Source organism: Cupressus sempervirens, chromosome 5, assembly GCF_028749045.1.
Source record: "Cupressus sempervirens isolate cs-2001-9-10 chromosome 5, ASM2874904v1, whole genome shotgun sequence".
Classification (NCBI taxonomy): Eukaryota; Viridiplantae; Streptophyta; class Pinopsida; order Cupressales; family Cupressaceae; genus Cupressus; species Cupressus sempervirens.
The window spans coordinates 92,422,624-92,431,715 of NC_143122.1; positions in this window are offsets into that span (position 1 = coordinate 92,422,624).

Genomic DNA, 9,092 nt, shown 5'->3' on the forward strand with positions numbered 1-9,092 from the left:
TAGAGTTATCTTCTTATTGTCGTTGTTCATGAATTATTCAGTCATGTAATAAAAAAAAGAACTTCAATGAGAAAGTAATTTTGGAATACCTATTGTTTTCTTAGTTAGCTGAAGCCAACCAAAGGGGCCCACTTGGGAGGTGGAATAGATTTAGGTAGAGTAGATTTATTTCTTGCAATTTATTGTATTAGTTCCTACAACATTGTTACTATGGAAGTTCCTGTAGCACTTGTGGAAAATAGTGATAATGGATGTTTGAATTGTTAGCTACCTTAGAATTCCTCTTTTGAATTTTCTACAGTTATCTGCTGTTAATCCAAGCATGGTTATTGTTCTGTATCAGTAGTATAGATTCCTTTCATGCATTTTACTTTCTTGCAGCATAGATGTTGAGATTCTTTAAGAGACTTAGTGCAAATATTGTGCAAGTCCTACATCCCTAGGTTGACAATTCAAATGTATTTCTTGATGGAATAGATAATTTTTAGAATAGACATAGTCTCCTTAAGGGGAATAATGGTGTGATTATCTTCATCTATTGTGGAGCCACTGCATTTTTGGTTCCATTGTCGGGGATGGTGTCAAACTAAGAATCTTCATGAGTCCTTTATTTTTAGATTAGTTTGTTAATTAGAAACTACAAAGTTGTGGGCTTAATTAACAAGTCACCAATTCAATTGCATGCATCAAAGAAGAAGACAATGAGATGGATATGGGAGATTTTTTCCACGGGAGTCTATGAATTTGAATGAAGAAATTGAAGAAGAAGTTGAGTTGCCTTTTGAGGATGCAAAGCCTATTTTTCCTATAGAATCATCCTCTAGAGCAGAACCTTTAGATATAAGTGGTCTTCAAGCTTTTGTTGAAATTTTGGCCAGTTTCCTTGATAATACTATTCCAAATCCACCAGTTGTTAAAAATCTAGTACCAAATGTTCCTTTTAGCTACAACCCCATAATCAAATACCTCTAGTAATGGCCCAACCTACTTTTCCATTTCCTCTTCCAAGCCTCATCACTAATTCCAATCTCAAAAATATACCTTTAGCTGCTCTTCCAAAGTTATATGGCCTTTCAACTGAAGACCCTGATACTTTCTTGTTTGAATTTGACATACTTTGTCGTAGCTTTGAATATAATACTAATGCCTATAATCTCAAGTTGTTTCTAGCAACACTGAAATAATCAACTCTATGATGGTTCATGGGCTCAAGAGCCAATGCAACGGGTACTTGGGATGAATTGAAAACTCTATTTTTGGATAAATACAAAGAGTATTGCAAGGAAAATGATTCAAGAGGAGATGATATCTTTAGAATATCACAAAAAGGAGGATGAAACATTGGAAGATTATGTTTCACATGTTTTGTATACACTACAAAAGAACCCTCAGCATGTACTAGCAAAGGATTCACAAAAGCTAGTCTTCTTGAGAGGGGTGCGTGATAATTGTCTAGAAGCACTAGATGTGATGGCTGGTGGTGATGTATATCAATCTTCTAGGGATGACCTCAAATTTTTTTGTCAAAACTATTCAAGGTCAACTATGAAGAAAGGAAGAGGACAACATTCCACAATCACTAAAGGAATCAGTCAGGGTATTTCAAAGCTCAAGATATCTAATTTGCTCTTAGATTTCAAGTAGGAAATCATAAATGATGTCACTACACCTGTTGACACAATGACCACAAAGAAGAAATATGCAAATGCTGAGGTGCAACTAGTTGTATACTGTCCACACTGTCAAAAGAAAAAGAAAGATTGCCAATGCAAATTGGTTTCTAGCATGGAGAACCAACATCTTCAAACTGAATACATCAAGATAACTAGAGAGGATGAACAAGTATTCTTGGTTGCTCAAATTTGGCCATGGGTTCAATGTCAAGGTATGCCTCAACATCCTTTATAAAATTCAAATCTATATGGTAATCAATGGCAAAATTGTAGTACCCAAGGTCCTTCAGAATATAGTCAACCTAATTGGGATAATACTTGGAAAACTAATCCACAACAACCTCAATGGCCTTAGAATTCCCAACCTTCTTGGCCAAATAAGCAAAACAATCAGTGGGAGAATTAACAGAACCAATGGCGAACCAATGGCAACCACCCCAAGGGAATTGGTAGTTTGCAAACCAATGGAGAGGACCTTAGCAATGGCCTAACCAAAATACTGGTAACCCATGATTACAATCTCTAGTCCAATAACCTACCCTAAAGCCACCACCTGCAAGTTATAGACCTCAAAAGAAAACTAAATTACCTGCACAACCTCAGCCAAATCCAAATAACCAGTAGCCAAAACAACCCATGTATTCTTCTAATACTCAACAATACCTTGCTTATGCTCTAAATGTTGTAGATATACACTTGAGACCTGGTACAACCCTACCACTGCCTAAACCACCTCTCATAACTAAAATGCTAGATACTCCTACAACATTAGAACCTACAATTTCTTAGCCACAAGTGGATGACCCAACCAATATAACTAGCTCAACTCAACCTCAAATAGTAGTTGAACCTCCTTTTCCACAAAAGCTTATGCAAAGTAAACTTGCACAAATAGAGGAACAACCCTTTGACACAATTTATTAGTTAAAGAACATGCATGTCCAAATTCCTTTATTCCAAGCCAGTAAAGATGTTCCTATTTATGGCAAAGCCATTAGAGAAGCCTATTTGAAAAAGCTTGGGAGGAAGAAAAAGGATCCAACTACAGTCCATGTTGTAGGACAATTAGCTAATATTATGTTAGGAAAATTGGTCATTTCTAAATATTCTGATCTAGGAAGTCCAGTTGTGAATGTGATTATAAATGGTTAGTCTGTTAAAAATGCTTTGATTGATCTTGGTGCTGCTATAAATATTATTACTAAGGACACTATGAAAAAGCTAAATATTGAAGGGTTAAGATCTACCCCAACAATTTTGCAACTTATAGACAGTTCTACTATCACTCTTGATGGGATGATAGAGGACATAGTAGTAACCCTAGACTCTCTAGAGTATCCTACAAATTTCATGATTCTGTCCCCAAAAGTTAATTTATCTAGTTACCCTGTCATCTGAGGATGACCATGGTTAGCTACAAATGATGCAAATATAAGTTGTAGGTTAGGAAGTATGACCATATCAGATGGACATGCAATAAAGAAATTTAATCTATATCCCCCATCACAACCACAAATAGATCTAAGTACATTCGTATGGCTAGATTTAGGGGATGGAGAAGAAGAGTTAAATTCTATAGCACAACTTATGGTGTTACATAGACATTCTTTTCTAAAGTTGGAAGAAGAAGATTCAGTAATTCAAAGTATTCTTCATAATACTTGTGTGGTAGAAAAAAATGTATCTAACAGTTTTGTGTTAGCATTAACTACATATGAGGAATGTAGTGAGAGTTGTTCTCTACTCAAGGAGCCAGACATTATCTATCAACTTTTACCATGTGAGCTAGATACAAGTCCAATTTTTGAATCTACTATAATTGATCTCACAACTATTATTGAATTGTCAAAAGGTTATAATCTCCATGTCAATCCCAAATTATCCTTCACACAAATGACACAGTTAACAGAGCTTCTCCAAAAACATGAAAATGCTTTTGCATGGGACTATGGGGATATGAAAGGGTTAAGTCCTACATTATGCACTCATAGAATATACATCAATGAAGAATGTATGCCACTCCATCAACCCTAGAGGAGGATTAATCTAGCCCTTAGAGAAATAGTTAAAACTGAACTACAAAAGTTGCTTGACTCTGGTTTTATCTACCCTATATCTGATAGTAGATGGGTCTCACCTTTGGTCATAGTTCCTAAAAAGGGAGGAAAATGGAAGATTTTTGTAGATTATAGAGAATTGAATAAAGCCACCAAAAAGGATCACTTTCCTCTACCATTCATTGATCAAGTTTTGGACACTCTGGCTGGTAAGAAGTATTTCTCTTTTCTAGATGGGTCTAGTAGTTATAACTGTAGACACCTAATAACCTTTAGAAAATAAAGTATTTTTATTTTCTAAAAAATTTCTCATGACATCATCATTAATTAATTTATTTATTTTTATGCCATTAAATCCCTTTATCTTAATTAAAAATATTTAATTAAGAAATCCCTTCCAAAAATGTTTAAATCTTATTTAAACATTATTTTCTTATTTATTAATTATTTAATTAATAAATTGACCAAAAATCCTAAAATAAATAAAAAATTTATTTTTTGCCCAAAACTTGGCCAATTTCCTTAAGACCACTAACCTCTTCCAAAATCTTCTAATCCTTCTTTAATTTTGATTAAAGGCTAATCCCATCATTTCCTACCCCTAATCCCAACTCAAAATATTTAATCAAGATTAAATATTAATCCTCATGTTTATTAAAAATATTTAAATAAATATCTCCTCAACCCAAACCCTTGAAATAAATAAAACTTTATTTATTTCATAAAATCTTATCCTAGGAAGTTCTAGACTCTTCTAGAAAGTCTTCATCCTCATCCAAAGCCTAGACTCTTCTAGAAGATGTCTTTAATCCTAATCCTAATCCCCTCCTAACCTTGTCACATTCCCTAAACATGGGTTAAAACTTACTAACCCAAGCCAAAGTTAACAAATATCTCCTCCTTCACCCACCCTCATTAAATGCCATCCACTTGCCTATCCCTAAGCTAATCCTAAACCATCCTAAACCATCCTCTAATCATTTGCACAAGCCTAAGCAAGCTTAGAACTTTCCTAATCAAGCCCAAGTCGAAATTGCTCTCATCTCCCTCAAAATATCTCAACCATAAAACTTTATGAAGCCCACTAGGCCATAAATGACTCTTCCAAGCCCTTTTATTGCTCTTACAAGCCATTATGAGGGTCTTTATGAAGATTTTATCCCTTGAGCCTCCTTTGTTGACTCATCCTTCCCCTTTCCTCCATCCTCTCACCATGTGACATGTGTCACTCCTTGATTGGCTGTAAGGAAGCACAATCCATGTGCTCTCCTCTCATGCAATCTGAGCCCTCCATGAGCTTTTTTCCATCCTTGCATCTTAGCCCTCAATCCCTCAAGCCTCTTGCCTATAAATTGGATCCTTCCCCTTTGTAAAATAATACAATCGATGAAGTAAAGTCATAATGCCATTTTGAGAAGCCATTTTACATCAAAACCATACACTCACACCCAAATTCCAACTCCATTTGAAGCCCTTTTTGAATCATAAGCTTGAGCATACATCCTATCTATTTAGAAAAAGCTACTCAACAAGAGAGCTTCTCATTGAGAGAGCCCATTAATGGCTCATATTCTCAATTGAGAGCTCATCTTAGTCTATCTTGAAGTTTATGAATTTTGTTTAGTTTGTAGAAGCTTTATTTAAATTTGGTTTCTATTAGCATACTAACATTGCATCTTAGCCCTCAATCCCTCAAGCCTCTTGCCTATAAATTGGATCCTTCCCCTTTGTAAAACAACACAATCCATGAAGTAAAGTCATAATGCCATTTTGAGAAGCCATTTTACATCAAAACCATACACTCACACCCAAATTCCAACTCCATTTGGAGCCCTTTTTGAAGCATAAGCTTGAGCATACATCCTATCTATTTAGACAAAGCTACTCAACAAGAGAGCTTCTCATTGAGAGAGCCCATTAATGGCTCATATTCTCAATTGAGAGCTCATCTTAGTCTATCTTGAAGTTTATGAATTTTTTTTAGTTTGTAGAAGCTTTATTTAAATTTGGTTTCTATTAGCATACTAACATTGCTCATATACAATAACCAGATAAGTATAGCTCCTAAAGATCAAGATAAAACCACATTTATATGCCCATGGGTTACCTTTGCATATTTTCTCTTACCATTTGGCTTGTGTAATGCTCCTGCAACCTTTCAAAGAGTTTTCATCAACATTTTTCCTGATATATCACATCATTTCATGGAAATATACATGGATGATTTCACAACATTTGGAGTCACCTTTGAGGAAACCTTGATGAATCTTGAAAAGGTTCTTGTCTGATGCAAAGAACATAATCTATCCCTCAATAGTGAGAAATGTTTCATGCTTATGCAAGAAGGATTAGTGCTTAATCATTTTATATTAGTTGTAGGAATACAAGTGGACCTAGCTAAGATAGATGTAATTCTAACATTGTCCATACCTACAAAATCAAAGGATGTCAAATCTTTTTTAGGTCATGTTGGCTATTATAGGCGTTTCATAAAATATTTCAGTAAAATAGCTAGTCCTTTGTATATACTATTGACTAAGGAAGCTGAATTCATTTGGACACTTGAATGTAATGAAGCCTTCCTATAGCTTAAGAAACTCCTTACTACAACCCCCGTTTTAAAGGGACCTAATTGGTCAATACCATTTCATATCCATACTGATGCATCAGACCATGTTGTAGGTGCTATATTAGGACACAAGCCTATTAATCTTGAAAATGCCATCTACTATATTAAAGCCTTGATGGACCTGAATTAAATTACATAGTGACTGAAAAAGAACTTTTAGCTATAGTCTATGCATTGAACAAATTCAGGCATTATATAATTGGATATCCTATTTTTGTTCATACCGATCATTCAGCCATAAGGTACTTAATGAACAAACCGGTTGTAACTGGTAGATTGGCAAGATGGCTCTTGTTGTTATAGGAGTTTGATATTACCATTATTGATAAGCTAGGAAAATCCAATGTAGTTGTTGACTATTTGTCTAGACTGCACATTCCTGATGAAGATCCAACTCCAATTGAAGATACTTTTCCAGATGAGCACTTGTTCCACATAGCAACTCATATGCCATGGTATACAGACATAGAAAATTTTCTTGTTGCAAATAAGACACTCCCACACTTCTCTTACAAAGACAGGAGGAAGTTAGTAGAGAAAAGTTTTCATTATTCCTAGATAAATAATAATCTCTTCTATGTTGGACCAAACCAGGTCATGAGGAGATGTGTCAAGGAGGATGAGATATATGACATATTACATGCTTGTCACAATGAACCATGTGGAGGACATTTTGTAGGAAAAAGAATAGCACTACAGGTACTCACAACTAGATATTATTGGCCAACATTACATAAAGATGCAGTAGCTTATACAACCAATTATGAAAAATGCCAAAGGATGGTCAGACCAACTAAAATTGATGAGATGCCACTCACTCCACAAATTGTAGTAACACCTTTTGACAAGTGGGGTATGGAATTCATAAGTCCAATTGACCCTCCATCAAATGGAAAATCCAACAATCTTAGTATGTACTGATTATGTAACCAAATGGGTGAAAGTTAGAGCAATGAAAAATGCCAGAGATGAGAAAGTAGCTAAATTCCTATATGAAGAAATATTCACCTGTTATGGAGTTCCTAGAGAACTTGTCATAGATCAAGGTGCCCAGTTTAGATCAAACTTGATCACTAAGGTTATGAAAGAATACAACATAAGGCACCAAAAATTTGGTTCCTATCACCCTGAATAAAATGGACAAGCAAAGGTCACCAATAGAGAAATTGAAGCTACTCTCACTAAGACAGTGCACATACACAAGAAGGATTGGACCAGTAGCTTGACTGAAGCTGTTTGAGCATACTGAACCACATGGAAAATAACAACTGGATTCACTCCATTTGAACTTGTCTATGGTAATGTAGCAATATTACCTATTGAATTTGAGCATAAAACACTGCACAATTCTTTGGAGTTGAAGATTAGTCTTTCTGTAGCATAAGAAGAGTGACTTCTCCACTTGAATTCCCTAGATGAAATCAAGAAAACAACTTTGGAAAGAACATAAATCATTCAACAACAATGAAAGAAGTGGCATAATGCACATATTTGTAATAGATAGTTCAAATTAGGAGATTGGGCTCTATTATACAATTCTTGCTTCAAAGAGAATCTAGGGAAGTTATAGACTCGATGGTTAGGACCTTATGAAATTCAACATGTATTTGACAATGGAGTAGTACAACTCACAACAATTGATCCCATCTAGTTTAGGTTACTTGTCAATGGTCATAGATTATGCCTCTATCATAAACCATAGACAAAGGAAGAGTTCCTACAACAATTCCAATCATCCACTTTACCAGCTGCTACAAACACAGTTCCTGCAGTAGAGGGTGAAAACCTTCTTCCTTTAGCCATATCATGATAGCATTTTTAGGAGCCCTCATAATAAAACCTCATTTGATATGAGGTCCATTCTTTCATTCACTTTTCTCTTTCTTCATATCAACCCATCTCATTTCTCTATCTACCATCCATTCACACTCCACGTCACCCACAAACTCTATTTTATTACTTTCAATAAATCATTCTATCAACCTCTTTCTTTAGTCACCACACTTTGACACATCATCAATCTACATGTGGCCATACACTCAAATTTTTAGGTATAACACTTCCTTTACTCTATATTCATTTTTAGTGCGTAGGTTTTCATATTTATATATAATACTGCATTATATGTATCATATTAAGTCTTAGGCTAGTTTTTCATCCCTATGTTAAATTTTTTTAAACAAGTGTGGACACTTGTCAAATTTTTGTGCGGGGTCAAAAAACTGTGCTAATTCCCAATTGTCACATCCACATTATCCTAACTCATGTCCATGTCATAATATGTACTTTGGCGACAGTCTAATATCTTTCATTTTCATTAATTTTAAACAAATCTTTCTGAATCTACTGTACCTTTTTATGATTTTGGGAAAATAACACTTATGTGTGATATGATGGAAGGGACTAAGAGTTATTGCAAGAACACCTTCAAATTAAAACTTGATGTCCTTTTCAATTAATGCATCATTAGTTTACATGACAGGTGGTATGAAGTCTTAATTAAGGGAAGTGGTTATGACATTGTTCAGGAAGATTAATTTGAATTCAAAAAGAGGAAATTTGTAGAGGTAAAAAGAAAAAATATTTCTTAGAGTGGTGAGAACAGAGGAAATCAAAGTTGGATATTTTGAGATGGGGGGACAGTTAAAGAGGTATGAGCTAGTCATTCATAACATTTTTCTCACAAAAGTTGAAGTAGTCTAGCAATTTCATGCTTGTAGATGGCTTGGCTAT